Source organism: Ambystoma mexicanum, chromosome 6q, assembly GCF_040938575.1.
Source record: "Ambystoma mexicanum isolate Mex_15411 chromosome 6q, UKY_AmexF1_1, whole genome shotgun sequence".
NCBI lineage: Eukaryota > Metazoa > Chordata > Amphibia > Caudata > Ambystomatidae > Ambystoma > Ambystoma mexicanum.
In genome coordinates this window covers 1,633,469,621-1,633,495,791 of record NC_090937.1, presented here as the reverse complement: position 1 = coordinate 1,633,495,791, position 26,171 = coordinate 1,633,469,621, and positions in this window count along the sequence as shown.

Genomic DNA, 26,171 nt, shown 5'->3' with positions numbered 1-26,171 from the left:
TGATTCTGTGCTCCGCCTTGTTGTGGGACGCCGGGCTAATTCACCATGCCTGTTCCCATTCCTTGGCCATTCTGCCACATGCCTTGGCTTCTGCATGCACGCGCCACGTGTCCTGTCATCCCACACAGCCAACACACTGGTGGTCGTCGGGGTATTAGTCCATTTGGCATGTCTGGACTGCCCATCTGTGCATTTTGAAAGCTACCTTGATTATTCTAAAAACCTCCCTGATTACGCTGCCATCCTCTTCCTCTAAATCCTCTTCCCCTTGGGTAAAATCCTGCGCTACCGTGGTTACTCTGCAATGGGTTAGTCGCTTGCTGTGTACTTGGTTCAGCTGGGCTTGTCAACATGGATCCTTTGAGAGCATACTTTGAGAGTTTCTTTTGCACCAGCTTTGCTTCCTCACCCTTGCGAGTTGCCTCCTTTTTTCAATTCTTTTCTTGCAACAATCTACTGTAGTGTGCACTTGTCAACTGTATTTCGGCCCAAGGTTTAGCTTCTACTCCTACCAATTTCTTGAGCTGTTTTTGCACCGGATCAGGCAACCCTTTGCACAATATATGGTAGAACACAGGGATAGATTTTGTCCAAGATTCATGCGTTTTGAGCACCCACATGTCTTGAAAATTCTGGACATAAATTAACGGATCCTCTGACTCTTTCATTTTTCGAGTCACTATAGCTCCCATATCGGATGTGTCTGGGTACAGTACTCAAAGCGCTTTCCACACCGCTGCTCTACAATTATTAAATGGCACTCCGTCATGGGTAGTGTTAATTATGGTTACACCAGGGTTCCCAGCTCGTTTCCACACATCATCTGCTCTCTCACCAAGTATGGCGATCAGGAAACCCTTAATGTCCCCTATAGCTAGTGTGACACCCACTGTCATTTTTTCTAACTCGTGTATCCACTTCCCAGCTCCCGATGTCAGCACTGGAAGCTTGTTTTTCAGGTTCTCTCGATCCATGTGTGGCCATGGAATATATTGTGGTCTTATTCCCACTTTTTCTAGCAGCAGGAATTGAAGTGCGCAGTCTTCCTTCTCATTACCCATAGCTCTCCTATCCATTGCCTGGGTAACATTGCCGCATCACCGGCTACCTGGCAGTGTCCTCAGTCAGTCTCCATAGGCAGGTGCTGACAGCCCCTCTGACCGTGGGGTGTTCCCCCATGCCGGCCAGGCTCCGTGGCGGATTTCAATGCCCTGTGTGCAGACTTGCTGGCGTCAGACCATCGTACCCCTTGGTCCCTTGGGAGCTGCTTTTCACGCCGTCTCCCTTCTTCTTCATGCGTCTCGTCCTCCATTTCCCCACTGGAGTAGGACGCTGATTGTTCCCAGTTCACACAACTCCTTGCATCTTCTTTGTTCTTGCTAATTTCTAGCCTATCTAGGGACAGTCCCCTGCTCCCACTACTTCGGGTGACATCCTCAGTGTCATACAGTTCAGTGCTTTCCAAGCGCTCGTCTTCCCTTCCCCCTTGGGATATTTGTTCCAGTCCCATTTCATCGTATATTTTATCAATCGTTTCCCCGATGCTTCTGGTGTCGTAGTCATCATCAATATTCGTCCCACTCGTGCCCGGTACTGAGTGGTACGCGGGAAAGAATTCTTCAATGTCTTCCCATTCTACAACAGAATTGGGTTTTTTAACTTTCCGCTCCAAATATTCAAGATCCCTTGCCCACTGTATACACTTACGTTTTATATCCTCATCGACTTCCTTGCGCTTCCTCGCTTCTTCTCTCATCTTATCTTCTTCCCTTCTCCTTTCATTTATACGTTCCTTTGCCCTTCTAACTTCCTCATCTTCTCGTCTCTTAACTCTCTTCTCACGTACTCTTTGCTCTTCTTCCAACTTTTGCATGTTCTGCCTGTACTTTTCATAGGCTGCGTATTGTGTGCGAATGAGCGCTATTCCTTGCTCTTCACAATATAGCTGTTCTCGCCTCAGCCTATCCTTCCTTTTCGCTCTCTCATCCCTTATTTCCTTATCCTTCTCTTTTTTCTTCCTTTGTTTCTCATCAGACTTCTCTCTCTGTCTCACATCATCACTTCCTTTTCCATCAAGTTTCGACAATATCTGTCCTCCCGTCTTTTGCGAATGATATCTCATCAGTTCTGTCTTCACTTCTTTTCCCTTTCTTTCCCTCTCTTTCCTTAATGAGAGGTGCACAACTCTGTGCCTGGTCCTTCCTTTCATCATCGCGTCTCTCCTTGTCTCTCGGGACTGCGGAGGCAAGATTCATTTCCTGACCCTTCCCTTTATTGTCGTCACTACTGTATGTAGGTGACTCATATGCAGGGTTGCTATACCCCGTGGCTGCCTTGAGTTCTCTTCGCGGGTAGAGTCCCTCTGACTTACTTCCCTCGATGACTGGCTCAGGCGGCGCTGGTGGCGCGGTAGTCATCTCACCCCCTCCGTGCATACGTTTAATATCCAGTCTGCAGGTGGTTCTTCCTCCTTCGTCTGTTCGAACATCTTCCATAGTTCTAGAACAGCGAGGCGTTTCTCTAACTTTTTACCTGTGTATGTGGCATGTAGGTAAGTCGTCATGTGTTGTAAGACGGCTTTGGATAGGGACCCATTCTGTGGCCACGGCATAAACATCTTGTGGACTGTACCCTTAACCCACTCAGTGCTGTACTTTTTAAGCTTGGGTGCATGCTTGGGCAACTGTTTGCATAAATGGGCAAGTGGGGTAATCTCCTCCATTCTTAAATTTTGTTACCAACAATATTTATGCGGTTTCAATACGTTTACCAGTATGAGAGAGCACCAAATACGCAAGCTCTAATCCAATCCTTCCCGCCACAATTCTATATCATCAATTTACTCAAGAACATCAATCCATTGGTGATTCCCTCTTAGTTACAGAATCGTGTAAAACCCAAACTTCATTTAAAACAATCAATGATACAGTTCTTTGCATTTGACATATAACAGGACACGCATGACAGACTTTTGAGTAGATGGACACCAGCTGGACATACATATACCTGCCTTCTAATCAATACCCCGACATGGAGTTTAAACAAACTCCCTTATTGCCGTCTTTAATCGTCACCGTAGTCTAATTGTCCCCCATTATGTGGGCTCTGAGTTCACATTTCTTCTGATCGCTGTATTAAAGCGCAGGAACAAGGCAAATCCTTTTACTTTTTTTCTCTCTGGTGCCTGACCCGGTAACCTACTTTTTCCTATCGGGTGTCCTCCCGGTAACCTTCTTTTTTCTCTCGGGTGTCCTCCTGGTAACCTGCATTTTTCTCTTGGGTGTCCTCCTGGTAACCTACTTTTTTCTCTCGGGTGTCCTCACGGTAACCTACTTTTTCTCTCGGGTGTCCTCCCAGTAACCAACTTTTTCTCTCGGGTGTCCTCCCGGTAGCCTACTTGTTTCTCTATTATACTCGAGTCATTAACCCCTTATATATATGCAGTCTTCTCTACTTCTGACTATTTTAATTTTTTCTTCCGCCACCCTCTGTTACCTTTCCCTTACTCGTTCTAGTGCCTACAAGACATTTGCCAAAGGAATGAGTTTATTGTTTCACTCACCGCTCGCATCTTTTCCTCTCTGGAACTTCGGGATCACCGCCCCTTTGTTCCAGCCTCTTGCGGTCTTTTCGTCCAATTGGCTGGCCATGGCGATGAGAAGGGTTATGCTCTGTAAGGCAGGTTCCTTCAGACCCACTGCAGATTTTCGGATTATTCTATCATTGTCCAAGGGAAGCTTCTCAGTCTTCTCAGCCGAATGGCGAAAGGACTTGTGATATTGCCGAAGGCCTAGAGTTACTTCGTGCTGTCGGTCTATGGGTGTCTTAGTATTAATTAATCAATAATAGATGGTCAGGGAACCATCCTCACGCTACCAAGTGTACAGGAGGGCGGAGCGTCCTCTGACGGGCCCATAGGTCAGAGCTCACCCTCGAGTACCTGTAATACAAGATAGCTGCACCATGTGAGGGACGGGGTGCAGGATTCACTTACTCCAACACGACTCATTAAGGACAACTCAAATAGTTTGGCAAAGGGAAGTCTGTTTAATGAAAAGTACAAGAAATGGGGAAACAAATGGGAATCAGCAATGTTGTGATCGCCTGTCTCGCTTCAACTTCCAAATTCTTCATTCAGACAGCAGCAGTTATACCCAAAATTTGTCATCATTAACTCTCAAAATTAACCTGCAATTCTATTGGTTAGGAAAGGTAACTTTACTATAGGTACTAAATCGGTATATGGTAGCAGTGCATGAGGATTGGATAACTCTTATTGGGTGGGCGTCTAAGCCCTTCCCTCTACATCACTTGTGATAGACGTCACTACAAGTATGACGTCCTATTGGTTCTACTAGCTATAAGGCCCTAGATTACTTGGTCCATTGTGATTGGGCAGGTTACACCCCTAGACATAAATCTCCACTTTAATTAGCAGCATGCAGAATAGACACCCAGGTGCCTTGTGCCCCAAGATTCACCCTGCCTCCTTCCCATCACTCAGTGTTTTAGGGCTATGTGTCAATTAGTTGGCCGAGGATGGCCTCGAAACTGTAGCTTCTTATCAGGAAAAGTAATGGCCTCCTCGGGTTCTGGGTGACATCAGACATTGGTACCTCTCCGCGCCTGGCTGGTCACGTGTCTGTTCACCGTGAATCTGCTTCATTTTCCCCCTATTTCGTGTATTTGATTCTTCCTTAGCCTCGCCACCTGCCTGGGGACTCCTTATCTCAGTCTTCACAGGCTAGCTGCTATGCTCTGAAGTTTCGATTCTCCAAAGTTGCTGCTCTCCTCCCTTCCTTAGGTTGACCTTGAATTCCCAGGCATGAGCTACTTCTTACTGAGTTTCGATTCTGCTCCTTCCTTCTGGCTTTAGCTGGTACATGAACCTCGTTCTGGTAGGCCCCTTGCAGTCTGGGCATACTCCTGCTTTTACAAAATGGAGTTGCACTTGTATAATGTGCTTTATTTGAGGTAGATATATAGATTGCGCTTGCCGCTCTAATCTTCTACTAAGCTAAGCAAGCAGTACCGTTTCTTTAGCTTCTTGCATTTCAAGCCTATTTACAAGCGTTAGCTGGTTGAAGACTTCCATCTTGTTTCACAGCTACTTTTCCTTACGTCTCTTCTCTCTTCTGTATCAACATTGTTTCTTCTTACCGTCCATTACATCTTTATTCTTTGTATTTCGCCCTTGTGTGTCATCTTTCGTTCGTCGTTTATGTTCATTTGTACGTCTGTCTGGGCTTATGTCGTCACCATTTACCCTCCATTAGGGCTCTTTGGGTCTCTTCGGGGACGGTCTGTAAGTAGTCTTCATTTCGTGTCAGCTGCTGGTACGGTTGTCTCAATGGGTACCGTACTGCCCATGGTTGTCTGTTTATAGGCACGTCAATGGGTATTGCACTTCTGATGGGCACTGGACAGCGTCCTAATGCAGCTCTCTGTTGGTTCATTTGTTCCTCATACACCATGTACCTTGGTATGTACGTTCTCTGTACTTCAACATGAGTGGCTGGAGTGCAGGCCGTATCTGGGACCTCCTCTACAAAATATTTGACCACAGCACATCAAGTGGTCATTGATTTCAGTATGTTATAATTAATAATTTGTTGTAAAGTGTCTATCTAACCCATCTCCCTGGCATGCTGTTCAGGATGTTTGTTTGCTGATATGAGGTAAGAAGTACCCAGAGTATGGGATGTCGTATGAGCTCGCTACTCTCCCTATTTTGTCAACCTCTGAATCCTCAAAAGTAGATCAAAAGTAGATCCACGCAGGCTTGTCATGCGGCAACTTTGCTCCTGGCCTACAGATGAACTGGCTTACCAGTTTAATGGTATCCACTACAGAGTGTAATTTGTTTTCTTACTTTGAGAACATTCAGACATGTAATTGCTCATTTTACTGTAGCTGTTAAGATAGCTCAGTAGGTTGAGCAGTCGCTGTTGTTATGTGTGTGTGTGTAATCTGCAGATTGCAGGTTAGAATCCGGCAAGGCTCACTCAGCCTTTCATCCTTCTGCAGTTTGATAATGAGTATGAACACAGGTTGGGTGATATTGTATGCATAGTTATTCTATATAAAGCACTTAAGCATAGTGCTATATAATAACACATCATTTTCATTTGGCCTTGGACATCTGCTTGCAATTTTAGTAATTTGAGATTATGGGCCTACACACACTGATATTAACAATAAATAATGGTGGTCTATTCCTGTATGAAATGTATATCACATTAGTAATATAACCACTTATTTGTAGTGTACTCTGGAACAATGCTAGGTGATGCCACTTACTGTTTTGTCAAGGGGTGAAGGGTCATGTTTCATCGCTTCGTGTGATGTCACTTAGGGGTGGGGTCAAACTATATTACTTCCTGTGATGTCATCATAGGTCAAGGGTTGTGTGATGTCACTTCTGCTACCCCTGGCATTTTGCTGAAATGACGTCCCTGAATTTTGCCTGTGCAATTTTCAGTTTTTTGTACCCGTGTCATCTCAGTTTGTAAAATTGACTTGAAACTTGAATTTTACTTGTGCTAATTATGCACTGTATGTATGAACCCATTATTGATGAACTGCCTGTATGCATGTACGTATTTATGCAGGTATATACGTATGGCATTTTAAATTGAAATTCTCTATCATCTTTTCATTGCTTAAAGGATTATGATTCTTTATTTTTCCATTATGTGTAAAGACTTATACTGTAACACATTAAAGTATACAAAAACGTACAATTAGGAGCCGGTGTAGACGGGGAACACCTACAGAGTGGGCTACTACTCAAGTGTCACAGGCAGGGCAGGATTATTAGGAGTGGGTGTAGACGGGGAACACCTAGAGACAGGGCTACTTCTCAGGTGTCACAGGCAGGATGATTAGGAGTGGGTGTGGACTGGGAACACATGGAGAGAGGGCTACTACTCATGTGTCACAGACAGGGCAGGAGGATTAGGAGTGGGTGTAGACGGGGAACACCTAGAGACAGGGCTACGTCTCAGGTGTCACAGGCAGGATGATTAGGAGTGGGTGTAGACTGGGAACACATGGAGAGAGGGCTACTACTCATGTATCATGGGCAGGATGATAAGTAGTGGGTGTAGACTGGGAATACAGTGAGACAGGGCTACTACTCAAGTGTCATGGGCAGGATGATAAGGAGTGGGTGTAGACTGGGAACACAGAGAGACAGGACTACTATTCAGCTGTCACGGCAGGATGATTAGGAGTGGGTGTAGACTGGGAATACAGAGAGACAGGGCTACTACTCAGGTGTAACGGGCAGGATGATTAGGAGCGGGTGTAGACTGGGAATACAGAGAGACAGGGCTACTGCTCAGGTGTCACAGGCAGGATGATTAGGAGCGGGTGTAGACTGGGAATACAGAGAGACAGGGCTACTGCTCAGGTGTCACAGGCAGGATGATTAGGAGTGGGTGTAGACTGGGAATACAGAGAGACAGGGCTACTGCTCAAGTGTCACAGCCAGGATGATGAGGAACGGGTGTAGACTGGGAACACAGAGAGACAGGGCTACTACTCAAGTGTCACGGGCAGGATGATAAGGAGTGGGTGTAGACTGGGAACACAGAGAGACAGGGCTACTATTCAGGTGTCACAGGCAGGATGATTAGGAGTGGGTGTAGACTGGGAACACATGGAGAGAGGGCTACTACTCATGTGTCATGGGCAGGATGATAAGGAGTGCGTGTAGACTGGGAATACAGAGAGACAGGGCTACTAACCAGGTGCCACAGGCAGGATGATTAGGAGTGTGTGTAGACTTGGAATACAGAGAGACAGGGCTCCTGCTCAAGTGTCACAGCCAGGATGATGAGGAGCGGGTGTAGACTGGGAACACAGAGAGACAGGGCTACTACTCAAGTGTCATGGGCAGGATGATAAGGAGTGGGTGTAGACTGGGAACATATGGAGAGTGGGCTAATACTCATGTGTCATGGGCAGGATGATAAGGAGTGCGTGTAGACTGGGAATACAGAGAGACAGGGCTACTACTCAAGTGTCATGGGCAGGATGATAAGGAGTGGGTGTAGACTGGGAATACAGAGAGACAGGGCTACTAATCAGGTGTCACGGGCAGGATGATTAGGAGCGGGTGTAGACTGGGAATACAGAGAGACAGGGCTACTGCTCAAGTGTCACGGGCAGGATGATTAGGAGTGGGTGTAGACTGGGAATATGTAGAGACAGGGCTGCTATTGAAGTGTCACGGGCAGGATGATTAGGAGAGGGTGTAGACTGTGAACACATGGAGAGAGTGCTACTGCTCAAGTGTCACGGGCAAGGCAGGATGAATAGGAGTGGGTGTAGACTGGGAATACAGAGAGACAGGGCTGCTACTGAAGTGTCACGGGTAGGATGATTAGGAATGGGTTTAGACTGGGAAGACATAGAGAGAGGGCTACTAGTCAAGTGTCATGGGCAGGATGGTTAGGACCCGGTGTAGACTGGGAAAACATAGAGAGAGGGCTACTACTCAAGTGTCATGGGCATGACGGTAAGGAGTGTGTGTAGACTGGGAACACATAGAAAGAGGACTACTACTCAGGTGTCACATGCCGGATGATTAGGAGCTGGTGTATACCGGGAACATATAGAGAGAGGGCTACTACTCTATGTCACAGGCAGGATGATTAGGAGTGGTTGTAGACTGGGAATACAGAAAGACAGGGCTACTACTCAGGTTTCACGGGCAGGATGATTTGGAGTGGGTGTAGACTGGGAATACAGAGGGACAGGGCTACTGCTCAAGTGTCACGGGCAGGATGATTAGGAAGGGGTGTAGACTGGGAACACATAGAGAGGGCTACTACTCAAGTGTCATGGGCAGGATGATAAGGAGTGGGTGTAGACTGGGACAACATAGAGAGAGGGCTAATACTCAGGTGTCACGGGCAGGATGATTAGGAGTGGGTGTAGACTGGGAATACAGAGGGACAGGGCTACTGCTCAAGTGTCACGGGCAGGATGATTAGGAAGGGGTGTAGACTGGGAACACATAGAGAGGGCTACTACTCAAGTGTCATGGGCAGGATGATAAGGAGTGGGTGTAGACTGGGACGACATAGAGAGAGGGCTAATACTCAGGTGTCACGGGCAGGATGATTAGGAGTGGGTGTAGACTGGGAATACAGAGTGACAGGGCTACTACTCAGGTGTCACGGGCAGGATGATTAGGAGCAGATGTAGTTTGGGAACACACAGAGAGAGGGCTACTACTCAAGTGTCACGGGCAGGATGATTAGGAGCGGGTGTAGACTGGGAATACAGAGAGACAGGGCTGCTACTGAAGTATCACGGGCAGGATGATTAGGAGTGGGTGTAGACTGGGAACACATAGAGAGAGGGCTACTACTCAAGTGTCACGGGCAGGATGATTAGGAACAGGTGTAGACTGGGAACACATGGAGAGAGGGCTACTGCTAAAGTGTCACAGGCAAGGCAGGATGATTAGGAGTGGGTTTATACTGGGAATACAGAGAGACAGGGCTGCTACTGAAGTTTCACAGGAAGGATTATTAGGAGCAGGTGTAGACTGGGAGGACATAGAGAGAGAGCTACTACTCAATGGTCACGGGCAGGATGATAAGGCTTCTGCAGAGAAGCCCTCCTCTTGGCGCCTGGGTGTCTAGGTAGACTGAATTTGGGGAAGGGGTGTAGTCACCCGCTGCACAGGGTATCCTAGGAAACCCAAGTTGCACTTTGCCAGGATTGGCTTAGGTGGTTGTCCCGGCTGGACAACCCCCCTGCTGCGTGATTGACAGCCAGGCTGTGTGAATGGGGGTTTTGCGCATAAAAGGCAGGTCTCTTGGGCTAGAAGTCAGAGTCGTCTCTGAAACTACAAGGAACCGAAGAGAAGCGGAGAGAAAGACGTCTGCTCCCGGTGAAGCCCTGCTGCAGTCCTGAGTCCTGAGATATCTTCCCTTCAACGACTAAGAGGAGATCCAGTCCGGAGTCTTCTTCCCTTGAGCCTGGTGGGGATAACCAGCTCCTCTTCTTCGGCCAGAGATCTCCGCCGTGGTCGAAATCGATGCACACTGCTGTAGTGGTCCGGATAGCCACCTACTGAGCCTCTCCTGTTTTTAAAGTGCACACCTTTTCGTTGTCGCTGCTGCAGGCTTCATCCCTGCGTGGTGCAGACCCCCTTCAGACGTTCTCCTTCACAACGAAGCTCCAGGAATCGTGGGTCTGCGGGAAACCAACAGGAACAACTGCCAGGGCACCAGCTGCATTGTTGGAAGAAAGGTACTGTGTCCTACTCGAGGAAACTGGGTGAACCCTTTTCTTCATCTTCAAGGCTCGTCCTTATCTTCCCTCCTTCTTATAACTTTTGCTTCCGAACATTTGACAATATCCAAGTACTTTTGGGCTACGCTGAATCGTGAACTATCTAAAGGCGTGACCTTTGGCACAGGTCTCCGGTGTCACCTAAACCTGGCTCCGACCCTTTGACTTTTGAACTCCTGTTTCTGAGTGTTTCCCGATACTGCCTGCCTAACCTAAATATTGCCTGTGATTTTTGCCTCCAACTCCCTCTGGGTATCTCAGGTGCTAAGTGTGCTTTTGCCCCGGTAGCATTTCATGTCACGGATGCAGGTTTATTAAGTAGACAGAACTGTCAAAAGGTGATCGCAACCGTATCCGCGGTATCGTGTTTTGTTCATAACACTGGTTCATTCAAACACAGGGTACTTACCTTGAGACATACTGTACAAAGTGAATTGGTTAGTTGTAGTATATGTAACGTGTGGTTTTGTTTAAAGTTTGATAGAGGTGTTGTGTTTATAACTGATGGTGTAAAAATAAATGTACTTATATTTTTTACCTGAAACCTTGAGTCAGTGTTTGCTTGAGTCAAAGTAATTGTGGTCCCTTTGTGTAATCTCTGCTACTGCTCATATACTCTTGAGATATGCCTGTCTGCTCTGCTGCTGCTACCACTATAACTTAGTAGTACAGGCTTGTACCAAAGGTAAATTTGTATTGTCACCTGTGGTCTTAATTGTGTGTAGTGGTCCCTAAGGGCACTGCACAGGATTCTGCCTAACAGAGACCTATCACATAGTCAGTCACTCTGACTGGCTTAGGGGAAGGAGCATTCTCCAACCCCTCCTTAATCAGGGCCAATGGACCTCTGACTGGATGGCCAGAGACGTTCGAAGGGACTGAATCCTACTCCCTCCTGAGGGACTTCTCTATATGCAAAGAGAAGGCATGGCAGTAGAAGGTCCCACTTTCTTCTAAGTGGTTCTTCTAAAGCACCTATCATGCTCTTCATAGTTCTGTTAAACCTCTCTACCAGTCCATTGGTTTGGGGGTGGTAGGCAGTTGAGAACTTGTAGGTGACTCCAGAGGTTTTCCACATGGTCTGCATGTAGTGGGACTTAAATTGTATCCCCTGTCAGATATCACCTCGTAACAGTCCTCATAGGTATAGCTTCAGGAAATCTAGTGGCATGGTCCACTACAACCAGGATAAACCTGTTGCCTTAAGTTGTGGGAGGGTCAAGAGGACCAACAATGTCAATCCCGACCCTCTCAAAAGGAATTCCCACCACTGGGAGAGGCACTAAGGGTGCCACATTCTTGGATCCACTCTTGCCAGAGGTTTGGCAAGTGTGGCAGCTTCTGCAGAATTTGTTTACTTCTGTACCCATCTTAGGCCAGTAGAAGTGCAGAGATAGCCTTTCTTTGGTCTTCCTAAAACTTAAGTGACCAGCCAAAGGAACCTCATGGGCTAACTGCAGAAAATGGAGTCGGTTCACTAGAGTTACTACAAGTCTTTTGTAGTCTCCATGGGTTGACTCAGTTGGTTCACTGTAGAAGAGGCCATCTTCCCAGTGCAACCTATACTTCCCAGGCTCAGTCCCATTGAGCTGAGAAGCTGCCTGTTGGTGAAGACCTTCCAAGGTAGGAGACTTTCTTTGTCCCTTACTGAAATCTTCTCTGTTGGGTCCACCTTCTGCCAGTAAAGACTGCAGCTCAGGATGGTCAACAGGGTCAAGGGGCCTCATTACGACCCAGGCGCTAAGTGTTTAAAGGCGCCGTAAAAGGCTGCGGCGCCGTTACACATTTAGCACCTAATTAAGAGGTCCCTTTGCGGGACCCGACCTTAACGGCTAGTCCAGACCAGCCGTTAAAGTAGGGACCCGCAAAGGAACCTTGATGGCAATTACGGTACCGCAATTTGCAGTACCGTAATTGCTGCCTTCCCCATTCCCCTTGAGCCCTATGGAGCAAACATGGGAATGGGGAAGGGCCATGGCGGCATGGGGAATTACCGCCCTGCCAACCTCGGAATGGGGTGGTAATTCCCCATTCCGCCATGGCGGACTCCGGCATGGACCATGGTGCTAATAGCACCATGGTTTAGCGCCGGAGTCCTAATGAGGCCCAAGATCTCCTACCAAGTTAAAATCCTCTTCTAGATCTGATTCCTCAGTATCTGGTTTGACCATACAGGGTTGAACCTCACACTCAGCCTCAGCTGGTGTTGGAGTCACAGGTGTGACTTTGGAAAGTCTCGGAGATGTCCTTCTGTGCACAGGAGTGCTTTCTGTTTTCTTGCTGGCAGACTTAGTTTTCCCTTTTGTCTTTTCGTGTCCTGCAATGGCAGTAAGTAAATTCTGTGGACTTGGGGTGATAGCTTCCTCTATCATGTCCCCAGGAGAGTCTCTTAAGGTTCTCTCCCTTGCAGACCTTGTGAACTCCTGCTTCCTTCTGCTGGGGTTCCTGGGGGTGCTAGACACAACTCCAATAGTTTTAAGGTCATTACCCAACAGGACTCTCCCAGGTACCTTATTTTGCACACTTACAGGTATTCTGACAGTAATGTCATTACACTGGATGAGAGCTGGTAACTGGGGTACCATTTGCACAGGGCCTCCAGCTACCAGCTAACTTGGTTAAGTGTTTGGGTGCCTTAGCAACATCCTCCACTTTGAAAAAACATTCATCAACACAGTCATGCTGGCTCCGGTGTCTCTGATGGCAGGGGTATCCCGACCATTCACAAGAACACTATCTTTGTAATACTCTTTAGTATTATCTGGGATTGAGTTATAGACATCTAAGTTCTGTTGTTCCCAAAGACCCCAGGACACTAAAGAAACACTAGCTGAGAACCTCATGGTCTCATCAGCTAGTAGCTGAAAGTTTCCACTGGTCATAGGTACTTCATCCACCTGGGAGAAGGCTAAGGAGACAGTGTTGATCCCTGAAGGTTTACCCTTACACTTGGGATCTCCTTTCACATGGCAAGACAACCCACAAACAAAGCATTTTCCAAATGCTCTCTGGAATGGGGGTTTGCCCTGGCCTCCATCTGGTGTGGAACCAGGTGGTACACTAGCCTGATTCGGTTCACCTTGTGGCTTACCCTGGTTATGTTTGGGGCCCTCTTTTGGATTGGAATTATTGGAATTCTCTTTGTTGTATTTCTTTGGCCGCTACCCCTCATCCTTCTTCTGAGTAGCCCCAGAATCCTTGTGAGTGGCCCTGTTGGCAACCCACAAGTCAGCAGCCTTAGCTAGCTTCATAGGATATATCTCCTTTGAATCAGCCAAGTGCTGTCTAGGCCAGGAGGACAGACATCAAAAATAGCCTCCAACATTACAAGATTCCTCAAACCTTCATAATTGTTCACTTTGTAACCCTTAACCCAACCATCTAAGTCTTTCAAACATTCACACACCCAGGTAGCTCAAGGGGTGCCATCATGCTTTTTGAGGCTTCTAAACCTCTTAAGGTACTGGGAAGGGTTCTTCCCAAATCTAGCTATTAATGCTAGTTTCACACACTCATAATCCTGTTTATCCTCCTCCCCCAACTCCATTACAGCATCACTTGCAACAGGGGGAAGCCTAGAGAAAAGCCAAGGAATCAACTGATTCCCTGAGATACCTTGAATCCCATGATTGTACTCAAACATTGCTAAACAATCCAAAATATCAAGATTAGTCTCATACATACCAATCATTTCCTTTGGCATACGGGGTCTCTTAGGGCTGGAAGACCTAGAAGACTCTGGGAGATAAGCATTTTCTAGAGACAATTTCTTCATCTCTAGTTCTTGATTCAGCTCCATTTCTCTGAGCCTTAACTCTTGATGTTTCATGGCAGTTTGTGCATCAATATGTTTCACTTCTAACTCAAGTCTCATTTTCTCAAGTGCAATAAATTCAGGAGTAAGTGTAGGACCTGTGGTGGTCCCTGTGGACAGAGGTTGTGCATTCTGAGCACGCAAGGGAGTTGCAGGGTTTCCTAGCAAGTTCTCATCTACTTCTTCACAATTAACACTCTCAGAATCAGAAACATCAAAATCCACATTTGCTGGAGTGGTAGGTCCTTCTGACCCACTCTCCAGACTTTTTCCTATTAACTTTGCAACCAGTTCAGATTTCTTTCCTTTACCAGAGATATTCTTATCCCTACATATGGTTCTCAGAACCTCAGCAGTATAGAGTAAAAGACTTTCCTCAGTGTAGCTTTCCATATTTGACAGGATTTCTTAGTTAAATAGAATTAGTGGTGTTAGCCTTGTGGTTAGTTGAACCCAAGCTACAGCAGCACTCTAAGTGTAATCACTTTACTTCCAAATCCTCACCGCTGTACACCAGTGTTAGGCAGCATCCTGTGCAGTGCCCTTAGGGACCACTACACACGATTAAGACTACAGGTGGCAATACAAGTTTTACCTTTGGTATAAGCCTGTACTACTATGTCAGAGTGGTAGCAGTGCCGGAGCAGCCAGGCTTATCTCAAGAGTATATAAACAGTAGCAGAGATTACACAAAGTGACCACAATTACTGTGACTCAAGCAAACACTGACTCAAGGTTTCAGGTAAAAAAATATAAGTACATTTATTTTTAAACCATTCGTTATAAACACAACACTTCTATTAAACTTAAATAAAAACCACACGTTAAATATACTACAACTAACCAATTCACTTTGTACAGTAAGTCTTAAGGTAAGTACCCTGTGTTTAAATGAACCAGTGTTACGAACAAAACACGTTACCGCGAATACGATTGTGATCACTTTTTGACAGTTCGGTCTACTAAAAAAACGTGCATCCGTGACATGAAATGCTACCGGGGCAAAAACACACTTAGCACCTGAGTTACCCAGAGGGAGTTGGAGGCACAAATCACAGGCAATATTTTGGTTAGACAGGCAGAATCAAGAAACACTCAGAGACAGGAGTTCAAAAGTCAAAGGGCTGGAGCCAGGGTCGAAAGACACCGGGGCCTGTTGCCGAAGATCACACAGTCAGATAGTTCATGATTCAACGTAGCCAAAAGTACTTTGATATTGTCAATGTTCGGAAGCAAAAGTTATAAGAAGGAGGGAAGACAAGGGCAAGCCTTGGAAATGAAGAAAAGGGATTCACCCAGTTTACTCAAGTAGAACACAGTACCTTGTTCCAATGGTGCAGCTGGTGTCCTGGCATTTTTTCCTGTTGGTTTCCCGCAGACCCATGATTCCTGGAGCTTCGTTGTGAAGGAGGACGTCTGAAGGGGTCTGCACCACACAGGGATGAGGCCGGCAGCAGCGACGAGGAATAAAAGGTGCGCTCCTTAAAAACAGGAGAGGCTCTTCAGATGGCTATCCGGACCACTACAGCAGCGTGCAGCGATTTTGACCAAGGAAGAGGATCCTCTGGCTGTGGAAGATGAGCTGGTTATCCCCACCAAGCTCAAAGGAAGAAGACTCCGGACTGGATCTTCTCTGAGTCGTTGAAGGAAACATAGCTCAGGACTGCAGCAGGGCTTCAGCGGGACGGGGTAGTTGCAGCAGCCGTCATTCTCTCCGCTTCTCTTCGGTTCCTTGTAGTTCCAGTGGCGACTCTCTGACTTGTAGCCCAAGAGACCTGCCTTTTATGCAAAAAAAACCCATTCACACAGCCTGGCTGTCACTCACCCAGCAGGGGGGTTGTCCAGCCCGGACAACTACCCTGGCCGATCATGACAAAGTGTGACTTGGGTTTCCTAGAATACCCCATGCAGGGGGTGACTACACCCTCCCTCACATTCAGCCCACCTAGACACCCAGGCGCCTTGAGGAGGGCTTCTGAGCAGAAGCCCCTCAAAAGACAGTGAACAAAGAAGGCAAACCTAGTTTGCCGCACAAAGTAAAACACAAGAAGGACTTTAACAAAAAGAAATGGTGAATAAACCCAACCAGAGCCAAAAGAAAGACAATTTGGTCAAGCAGGTTTTTGTTCGAGGCTAATATAATAGCCAAGAACAGTACCACGTTTATTTAATGTATTGCACTTTTTCCAGCTTCTTTGATCCCACGAACCAACTTGTTCTATACTTGCAAGACTTCCTTCCTCTTTTGTTCTCCAGGATTAGGATTTCTGATTTGGCTACATTTATCTCTAGCCCGAGTTCTTCTGAATAGGTCTTCAATGCAGACAATTTCCTCTGTAAACCGATTGGTGTACGGTCTAAGATCACCATATCATCGGCATATAAGATGTGATGAAGTTGGATTCCATTGATGGTTGGCGGAAATGAAATCACGTTTGCCAGGGCTTTTCCCACCTCTGAGATGAAGAAGTTAAACAGGGTCGTCCCTAATGGGCAGCCCTGTTTTACTCCCCTTTCTGTGGGAATTTGATTTGACAGATTTCCTTTGTTGTCTAGCCTTACTTGAATGTAGGTGTCGGAGTAAAGTTCTAATATAATCGCGGTAGAAAAGTTAGGGTAGATACCACTGCCACCAGCCAAGTCTAAATGTTAACAGAGCAAAACAATGCTCTAAGGGGTACAGATAAAAAGGGATACAAATTAACTCTTTCCAGTACTCCATGGAAGATGGGGTGTACTGGATCTGTGGTAGATTGACTATTTAAAGTTAAAAGTAACTTTACCCTTTTCTGGGGGACAGTAGTCTCCTCAGAAATGGAGTCGAGGGAAGTCTCAAAGACAACCCTGTGCCACAATCACAAAAACTGGTAGAAACACATAGCAAAACACAGGTAAGAGTGGGGGAAAAGCTCTCACTCTTACCAAGTGGAAACAAATAAACTCCAAAAGTCCAGCAAAGCCGCTGGAGGACTCACTAGGTGAAGGAAATTAGCCATAAATGAGAATTCTCCCTAACACCCTTTCAATGCAGGCCCACTGTGACAATGCTGGACAGCGGCCTTTGAATGCAGGGCCACCATGACAAGGCTGGACAGTGGCCCTTTCGGTGCAGGGCCTCAGTGACAAGGCTGGACAGTGGCCCTTTCAGTGCAGGGCCACCTTGAACAGGCTGGACAATGGTCCTTTCAATGCACGACCACCATGACAAGGCTGGACAGCGGCCTTTAAATGCAGGGCCTCCGTGACAAGGCTGGACAGCGGCCTTTGAATGCAGGCCCACCGTGACAAGGCATGACAGTGGCCCTTTTCAATGCAGGGCCACCGTGACAAGGCTGGACAGCGGTCTTTGAATGCAGGCCCACCGTGACAAGGCAGGACAGTGGCCCTTTCAATGCAGGCCCACTGTGACAAGGCTGGACAGTGGCCTTTGAATGCAGGGCCACCATGACAAGGCTGGACAGTGGCCCTTTTGGTGCAGGACCTCTGTGACAAGGCTGGACAGTGGCCTTTGCATGCAGGGCCACCGTGGCAAGGATGGAGAGCGGCCCTTTCAGTGCAGCCCCACCGTGACAAGGCTGGACAGCGGCCTTTGAATGCAGGGCCACCGTGAGAAGGCTGGACAGCGGCCTTTGAATGCAGGGCCACCGTGACAAGGCTGGACAGCAGCCTTTGAATGCAGGGCCACCGTGACAAGGTGGGACAGTGGCCCGTGACGAGGCTGGACAGCGGCCTTTGAATTCAGGGCCACCGTGACAAGGCTGGACACCAGCCTTTGAATACAGGGCCACCGTGACAAGGCTGGACAGCGGCCTTTGAATACAGGGCCACCGTGACAAGACTGGACAGCGGCCTTTGAATGCAGGGCCACCGTGACGAGGCTGGACAGCGGCCTTTGAATGCAGGGCCACCGTGACAAGGCTGGACAGCGGCCTTTGAATGCAGGGCCACCATGACGAGGCTGGACAGCGGCCTTTGAATGCAGGGCCACCGTACAAGGCGGGACAGTGGCCCATGACGAAGCTGGACAGCGGCCTTTGAATGCAGGGCCACCGTGACAAGACTGGACACCAGCCTTTGAATGCAGGGCCACCGTGACGAGGCTGGACAGCGGCAGGGCCACCGTGACGAGGCTGGACAGCGGCCTTTGAATGCAGGGCCACCGTGACGGGGCTGGACAGCGGCCTCTGAATGCAGGGCCACAGTGACGAGGCTGGACAGCGGCCTTTGAATGCAGGGCCACCGTGACGAGGCTGGACAGCGGCCTTTGAATGCAGGGCCACCGTGACAAGGCTGGACACCAGCCTTTGAATGCAGGGCCACCGTGACAAGGCTGGACAGCGGCCTTTGAATGCAGGGCCACCGTGACGAGGCTGGACAGCGGCCTTTGAATGCAGGGCCACCGTGACGAGGCTGGACAGCGGCCTTTGAAAGCAGGGCCACCGTGACGGGGCTGGACAGCGGCCTTTGAATGCAGGGCCACAGTCACGAGGCTGGACAGCGGCCTTTGAATGCAGGGCCACCGTGATGAGGCTGGACAGCGGCCTTTGAATGCAGGGCCACCGTGACAAGGCTGGACAGCGGCCTTTGAATGCAGGGCCACCGAGACGAGGCTGGACAGAGGCCTTTGAATGCAGGGCCACCGTGACAAGGCGGGACAGCAGCGTTTGAATGAAGGGCCACCGTGACAAAGCTGGACAGCGGTCTTTGAATGCAGGCCCACCGTGACAAGGCAAGACAGTGGCCCTTTCAATGCAGGCCCACCGTGACAAGGCTGGACAGCGGCCTTTGAATGCAGGGCCACCATGACAAGGCTGGACAGTGGCCCTTTCGGTGCAGGACCTCTGTGACAAGGCTGGACAGAGGCCTTTGAATGCAGGGCCACCGTGGCAAGGCTGGACAGCGGCCCTTTCAGTGCAGCCCCACCGTGACAAGGCTGGACAGTGGCCTTTGAATGCAGGGCCACCGTGACCAGGCTGGACAGCGGCCTTTCAATGCAGGGCCACCGTGACAAGGCTGGACAGCGGCCTTTGAATGCAGGGCCACCGTGACAAGGCTGGACAGCGGCCTTTCAATGCAGGGCCACCGTGACAAGGCTGGACAGCGGCCTTTGAATGCAGGGCCACCGTGACCAGGCTGGACAGCGGCCTTTGAATGCAGGGCCACCGTGACAAGGCAGGACAGTGGCCCTTTCAGTGCAGCCCACCGTGACAAGGCTGGACAGTGGCCTTTGAATGCAGGGCCACCGTGACAAGGCTGGACAGCGGCCTTTGAATGCAGGGCCCCCGTGACAAGGCTGGACAGTGGCCTTTGAATGCAGGGCCACCGTAACCAGGCTGGACAGCGGCCTTTGAATGCAGGGCTACCGTGACAAGGCTGGACAGCGGCCTTTGAATGCAGGGCCATCGTGACAAGGCTGGACAGCGGCCTTTGAATGCAGGGCCACCGTGACCAGGCTGAACAGCGGCCTTTGAATGCAGGACCACCGTGACAAGGCTGGACAGTGGCCTTTGAATGCAGGGCCACCGTGACCAGGCTGGACAGCGGCCTTTAAATGCAGGGCCACCGTGACAAGGCTGGACAGCGGCCTTTGAATGCAGGGCCACCGTGACAAGGCTGGACAGTGGCCCGTGACCAGGCTGGACAGCGGCCTTTGAATGCAGGGCCACCGTGACAAAGCTGGACAGCGGCCTTTGAATGCAGGGCCACCGTGACAAAGCTGGACAGCGGCCTTTGAATGCAGGGCCACCGTGACAAGGCTGGTCACCAGCCTTTGAATGCAGGGCCACCGTGACGAGGCTGGACAGCGGCCTTTGAATGCAAGGCCACCGTGACGAGGCTGGACAGCGGCCTTTGAATGCAGGGCCACCGTGACAAGGGTGGACAGGGGCCTCTGAATGCAGGGCCACCGTGACGAGGCTGGACAGCGGCCTTTGAATGCAGGGCCACAGTGACAAGGCTGGACAGTGGCCCTTTCTGTGCAGGACCTCTGTGACAAGGCTGGACAGCGGCCTTTGAACGCAGGGCCACCGTGACAAGGCTGGACTGCGGCCTTTGAATGAGGGCCACAGTGACCCACCGTGGCAAGGCAGGACAGTGGCCCTTTTCAATGCAGGGCCACCGTGACAAGGCTGGACAGCGGCCTTTGAACGCAGGGCACTGAGTGGGGGGCTCTGAGGCTGCGCCTGAAAGTTTGCCGGAGTTGTTTCGGAAGATGGATGCCTTTCCCGAGCCCATTTCTTCCTAACCTTGTAGCGCGCGGCTGAGATGGAGCGTCTTTGCCAGAGGGAGTGAAGGCACAGATTAGTCTCGAGGACATTTGTCGCCCGGAACACGCTTATGAATTTCACATGAGGTCTGATTGGCGTTCATTGAACCCCCCGGGAGGGGTGCAGCAGACCTATCGACTGGGATTTAGTGAATGGTGGGGCTTGAGCTGGCAGGTGCAAAGCATGGGACCATAAACCGTGCGCGTGAGAGGCCCCCCACCCATCTGCTAGCCCACGGTCTCCAGACAGCGCGCGATGGATCACCCCGGCCTGCACGGTGCACAGGGCCATCCATGATCGAGTCTTCTCCCTGGCAGCCAGACATCCGCCGGATCAATACACTGCTAACTGCAGCCGTCACGCCGGGCATTAATCTGGCAATAGAGCCTTCCGGTCACCGCAAACGTTCTAGCCCGCAAAGATGCGGCTGGCCTGCTCAGTGGCCCGTGCATTACTACGGTGCAAAGACGGCCTCATGTCCCGCATAACGCGGCCTTATCTGTTCTGTTATAACACAAGTAACCACCGATGCCTCGTTCTCCTTTCCCAACCTGTTTTCCTCGTACCCTGAAAGGCGTGTAAAGCTGCCCCCCCTCAACCCCCCTCGAAACTCTTTCATCGTTGGGACCCCCGTGGCAATGATGGTCCTATGCGGCTATGCCACGGCATAAAGCGGGCCCATTATGCCTGGAATAACCGATGCACACACTGAATTCATGAAGAGAGGCGTGGCCATTGCTTGGCACTTCACCTGAGACCGGGCGCATGATGGCATTGAGCTAAACGGGCCTCCCACAGGCTCGGGCTGGCCTGTAGGGCAATAGGCCGAACCCAAAACACAACATGCTGGGGTGGGACACTTTTTGGCCAATTGGGGCCAGATTGATGTGTTAATTCACCTTGCGGCTAATAGTCTTGACCAGTTTTGCAGAACTAATATTCTTTAAAATGCAAAATGTGTATCACACTTTATAAAAAAAAAATCTCTATTGGTTACTATTCAAAGAGTGGCACAAAAGGAACGAAGAGCCATTTGCAACTGTGGGACACTTTTTCATTGGTGCCCGAGACAGTGTTATAGCCCAGTCCGACCCTGCTAGCACCCCCCCCCCCCAAACGTGAGCTGGGTGGGTGGGGGGGGGGGATCCGCACATGCTTTTAGATAGAGAGGGGAGAGAAGCCTTTCACAATGTGTATGAAATGTAAGTGCATTGATGCCCTTGGGTTTAGCACGCTCTACAAATACAAAAATAAATAAATAAATGTGTGAATGAGTGTGTGATGTATGGGGGCTGGGAGAGCGCATGTGAATGAGCGAGTGTATGGTGAACGCGATGTTTAAATGAGTGAGTGGTTGTATAATTGTGGTGTGTGAGCGCGCGTTTGTGCGCTCAGGTGTAATGCTGGGCTGAAACCATTTGATACTTGAGCCCCATGGACAGGGGAGTATCCAGCCTTGCAAGAGTGGGGGCGGGACGAGCCACAAAAAAACTCCTACTACTTTCCCCCCCAAATGCTGTGCGCACAATTCCATATGGTTACTTCCGCGCCCACAAACTGCCCACCCCCTCCCCTAATCTACATTTTTGGTAACATTAGTGGTAGATGGCATTTGACCACATGACAACAAATAAATAAAACTGCAGAATCATTACAAATGCAGGAAACTCATTTATTAGAACTCTGCCCAGGCGCTCTGGGGCAAAATGCATGCAAACCTCCTAATTTGCACATGGATTGCACCAACAGAAAGGACTTCAGAGTAGAGGACCACGCAAGGAGCATCATCTGTCTCAGATACTTGGAAGCAACTTTAGAATAAGTTGCCATACGTGATCCAAGTGGCAAAAAACTTTGTGGTGCAATATTCATAAATTGCACTATTGTTTTTTTATGCAGCAACTCTATAGTTCTTAGGCTTTTTTTAAATGACGGCATGATATATTAATATAAGTGCTAAAGTGAATCACAGAGCTGCATATAAGACACACAGTGTGATTAAATGATTTGCCCAGGATCACACACTTTGGTTAAATGGTGAAACCGGGATGTGGAAAATTTAAGTAACTGGATATAAAAAAATGCCCGTCCATGGCGGCCATTTAAAGTGTATTGAAAAGGTAAACAAATAAAATGACCACCATGCAAAGGGAGAAGGGACTACAAGTAGTCCCTTCTTCCTTTCCATGACAGCCATTGAATTTTTTTTAAAAAAGTAAACAAAATATTGGCCACCATGGAAAGGAGAGAAGGGACTACGTATAGTCCCTTCTTCCTTTCCATGACGCCCTGTCGCAGATTGGAAGCGGACGCACTGGGTACAGAAGGGTTCCCAGCGCGTTTGTTCATGAAATGGAGTAAATAGAAGGTAAGTGGGGTTTTGAGGTCAGGGAGAGGGTTGTCTGGATTGGGAGTGTGGGGGTAGGAACTCCCTCACCTGAATCCCCGGCGAGGGACGATGGCAGCCTCCAGCCGTTTGGTGGCTGGGAGCGGGTATTACCCCGTTCCGAGCTTTCTCATTGGCTGAGAGGCTGCCATACCCCACTGCCGGGGGAAAAGAAGGGGAGAAGGATCCCAGGTATTCTCGGTCGGGTAATGCTCTGACAAGGGCTAATGAGATTGCTTGTTACAATCTCATTGTCCCTCGCCGGGTACTAATGAGCAAAAAGTGGATGTCTTTAGATTTATTCTCCCCATCCTGCATGCAAAGTCACAATAGCATCATCTAGATTAATGTGAGCCTAAAAAATCCCCCTTGGGTAAAGCCATAGTCATTATGTCATAAAGCGTGCAACATTAGGCACCCTTCTCACTTCTGCTCACTCCCTCCCATTCACATTTCTAAAGGGCAAAAGTCCCTGCTAATAGCCCCCAGCTCCGCCCCCTCCCCTCCATCAGTGCCTAATGGCTCGCATTGAAATGCTCTGTTGACACAGAGCAACATGAGAGCCACTCTGCTGCCCGGAGCTCCTTGGGACATTGTCCTGGCAGAGGGACAGGGGTCCTGCTGCCAGGAGAATGAGTGTGTTGAGCAGGAATTGCCCAGCACACATTGTCCTGACACCGAGACACCTTTCTTGTTGAGCACTCTCATTGAGGTGCTAAACGGGAGAGGTGTGCCAGTGCCAAATGTCCCCAGCAGGCTCTCATAAGGGCCTGTGGGGGGCAGCTTGCCCCCCACCCCTCAACCCCCTGCTTGGTATGCCACTGCCCACGCAACACAGCCCTTGTGGTAGAACAGAGGAGGGAGGAGCCTCCAAGTTTTGCCCCACCTAGCTTCTGAAGTGGCCCCTCCTGTCGCCTGTTAGCTCCCACCCTCATCCCCTCCCAAATGTAGGTTGTGTTGGTCCTGTCAGAGACTCTGTGGGACAGGGCTCTGTGCACGAATGAATGGAAACAAACAGGGCCTCCTGTTATAAAAAGAGTAAGCTGCACACAGGGGACTGTCTATGTTTGCACTTTGGCGAACAACTAGTCGCCTGCACGTAAAACGAGGTGCAAAACAATGCTGTTGAAACAGGTGAAATTGCCCAGTGCAGTTATGTTTAACCCGGTAATGCAGAAAGTGTACATGGCGCATGCGGCTTACTCACGGCGACAGCATGCCCAAGAGTTCGGACTGCTTTTACTAGGTACTCACAACAAGCAGATTCGCTGTTTTTATGCCGGCATGAAAATGTCACGCTGCCTTAAAGCCATACGGTCTGTTCCAGGCCCGCACTCCACCGCCAGGATGACAATACAAGGCATTAAAGCTGTCCTGATACATCTGCACCTGTATCTTGGGGATTTCTTTCCGCTCCGTGTGTTGACAAAATCAGGCCCACCGTTTCAATGAGTAAGTAAGCCATGGCGAAGCATTTAAGTCAGGCCCAGCCTCTGCCGATTGGTGGCCATTAATCGCCATATTCAGTAGTTGGGATAAAATGATTGGGATGATTTGCAATGAGATAGTATTAACAGGGCAGGAGTGTGTGGGTTTCAGATCAGTCTTGTGAGGCAGAAGGGCACCGGAACTGCTGAAGGGATGGCATTAAAGAAGGACTTACTCGAGGGGGAGCTGGCATATTGACATGATGACATGATATGTTATTTATAACCCGCTTAATACCCAGAGGTTTCTAGACGCGGGCCCGGGGCTCTAACCTGTGTTTCTGCGTGTGGTCTTGTTTTTAAGACGAGCACGTTTCCCCTGAGCTATCCTCCCAAGGCGCCTAATGCCCTGAAACAGGATATGCCATCAGTTCATCTCTTCACTATTACACATTCTTCTGCACACCAGTGACCGCTCCGCCTTGCATGACAGAAAACATACGTGCCTTTACTGGTTAGTGTGAGCAGAGGACACCATGGAACTGTATGGAGGCCGACAGGAGCATGCAATACCAAAGGGCCTCTTTGTGACTGGTATCGTTCAGTGGCTGGAGCTAATACTAGTTGGGATTTGCAGAGACCATTTTTAGTAATTCCTTCAAGTCAACAGCGGATTGTATTCAGTGGCTGTAACTGCCCGCTTTGTTTTAGGTGCCATGGCAAATTCGAGTGGCAGAGAAAACATCTTCCAATTCTTGGAGTACAGGAAGAGATTGTAACCAGTGGCCGTATAGCACTATGCCGGCTTTCAACCATATACTTAGGCTTTGTGGACCTAGCCCGAGCGCCAGACCAGGACCTAAGGGCTGTAAAGACCAAGTTAAAGGTCCAAGTGCAGCCAGGGCCTTCAGCGAGGTCTCAGGGCCCATAACTCCCAGTATGGCCCGAGGGCGTTCTCTGTAAAGCTATAATATGCCATCAAAATAAAAAACAAATACACAAATAAATAAAACGGCAATCTGCCTGGAGAGGTTGCTGGGAACTAGCTAGTCTGGGAGATCTGATGCTGTAACTTACATGCCCCCATGTTTGGCCTTCTCCACCCTCTCATGTGCACGTGGACAGCCATTGAAGTCCTTCACTCTTCTCATGGCACTTCCCAATATTTATTCTTTTGTCTTTTCAGTTATTATTGCTGGCAGTGTGTTGTCATGAGGGTGATTACACGGAGGCATGACTAGTTAACCCTTCATAGTCTTGTTTCCTGAAGACCTCAGTTTTCTCTAATGAAGATGAACATGTCCCTGAACTCCCTGTTTCTCTCCCGCAGCTTTCCATTGGTGTCAGAAGAGTGGAACATACTCTGAATTCATGCTACATCCACCCTGTTGCCCAACAGTGACCTTGGAATCACATTGTGGTCTTTTCTAGTCGCACATATATCATCCTTCAGATTCCACTAGTCCATTGTTGGTAATTGCTGCCTGCAAAATTTCCCTTGACCATGGCCACTTCAGAGCTCCTTCTTCCTTCTTTCTTATGGCTGTCATCAATTCCCCTGCCTGGGCCTGGGGCACACAGTGGGGTGACCAATGGGACGGGTACCTCCCCTAGATACAGGTTGGTAGGCCCGGTGTGGTATTGGGAGGCTCTTCTAGCCACCTTCTATTAGTGCTGTGATTAAGCACGGGCTAATCAACAGCCGTAGACAGGCTAGTTCAGAAGGCCTACAGGGGGGGGATCTTTACTTTAGTAGTAAAGTCAGTGCCCAGCCTTCCACTGTGTCATCACTGATGGTGGAAACTCTACAGAACCCTCACCCAGGTAGAAAAGAGGAAGAAGCGGGGTGGAAGTATTGGGGTGAAAAGATAGCTCCAGAGTGAAAGAGAGGGAGACGCAATGCTGGATTCCTATTGTGAGAGTGAAGCTGGCTGATGTACAGTCCCATTGAAATACAAAAGCAA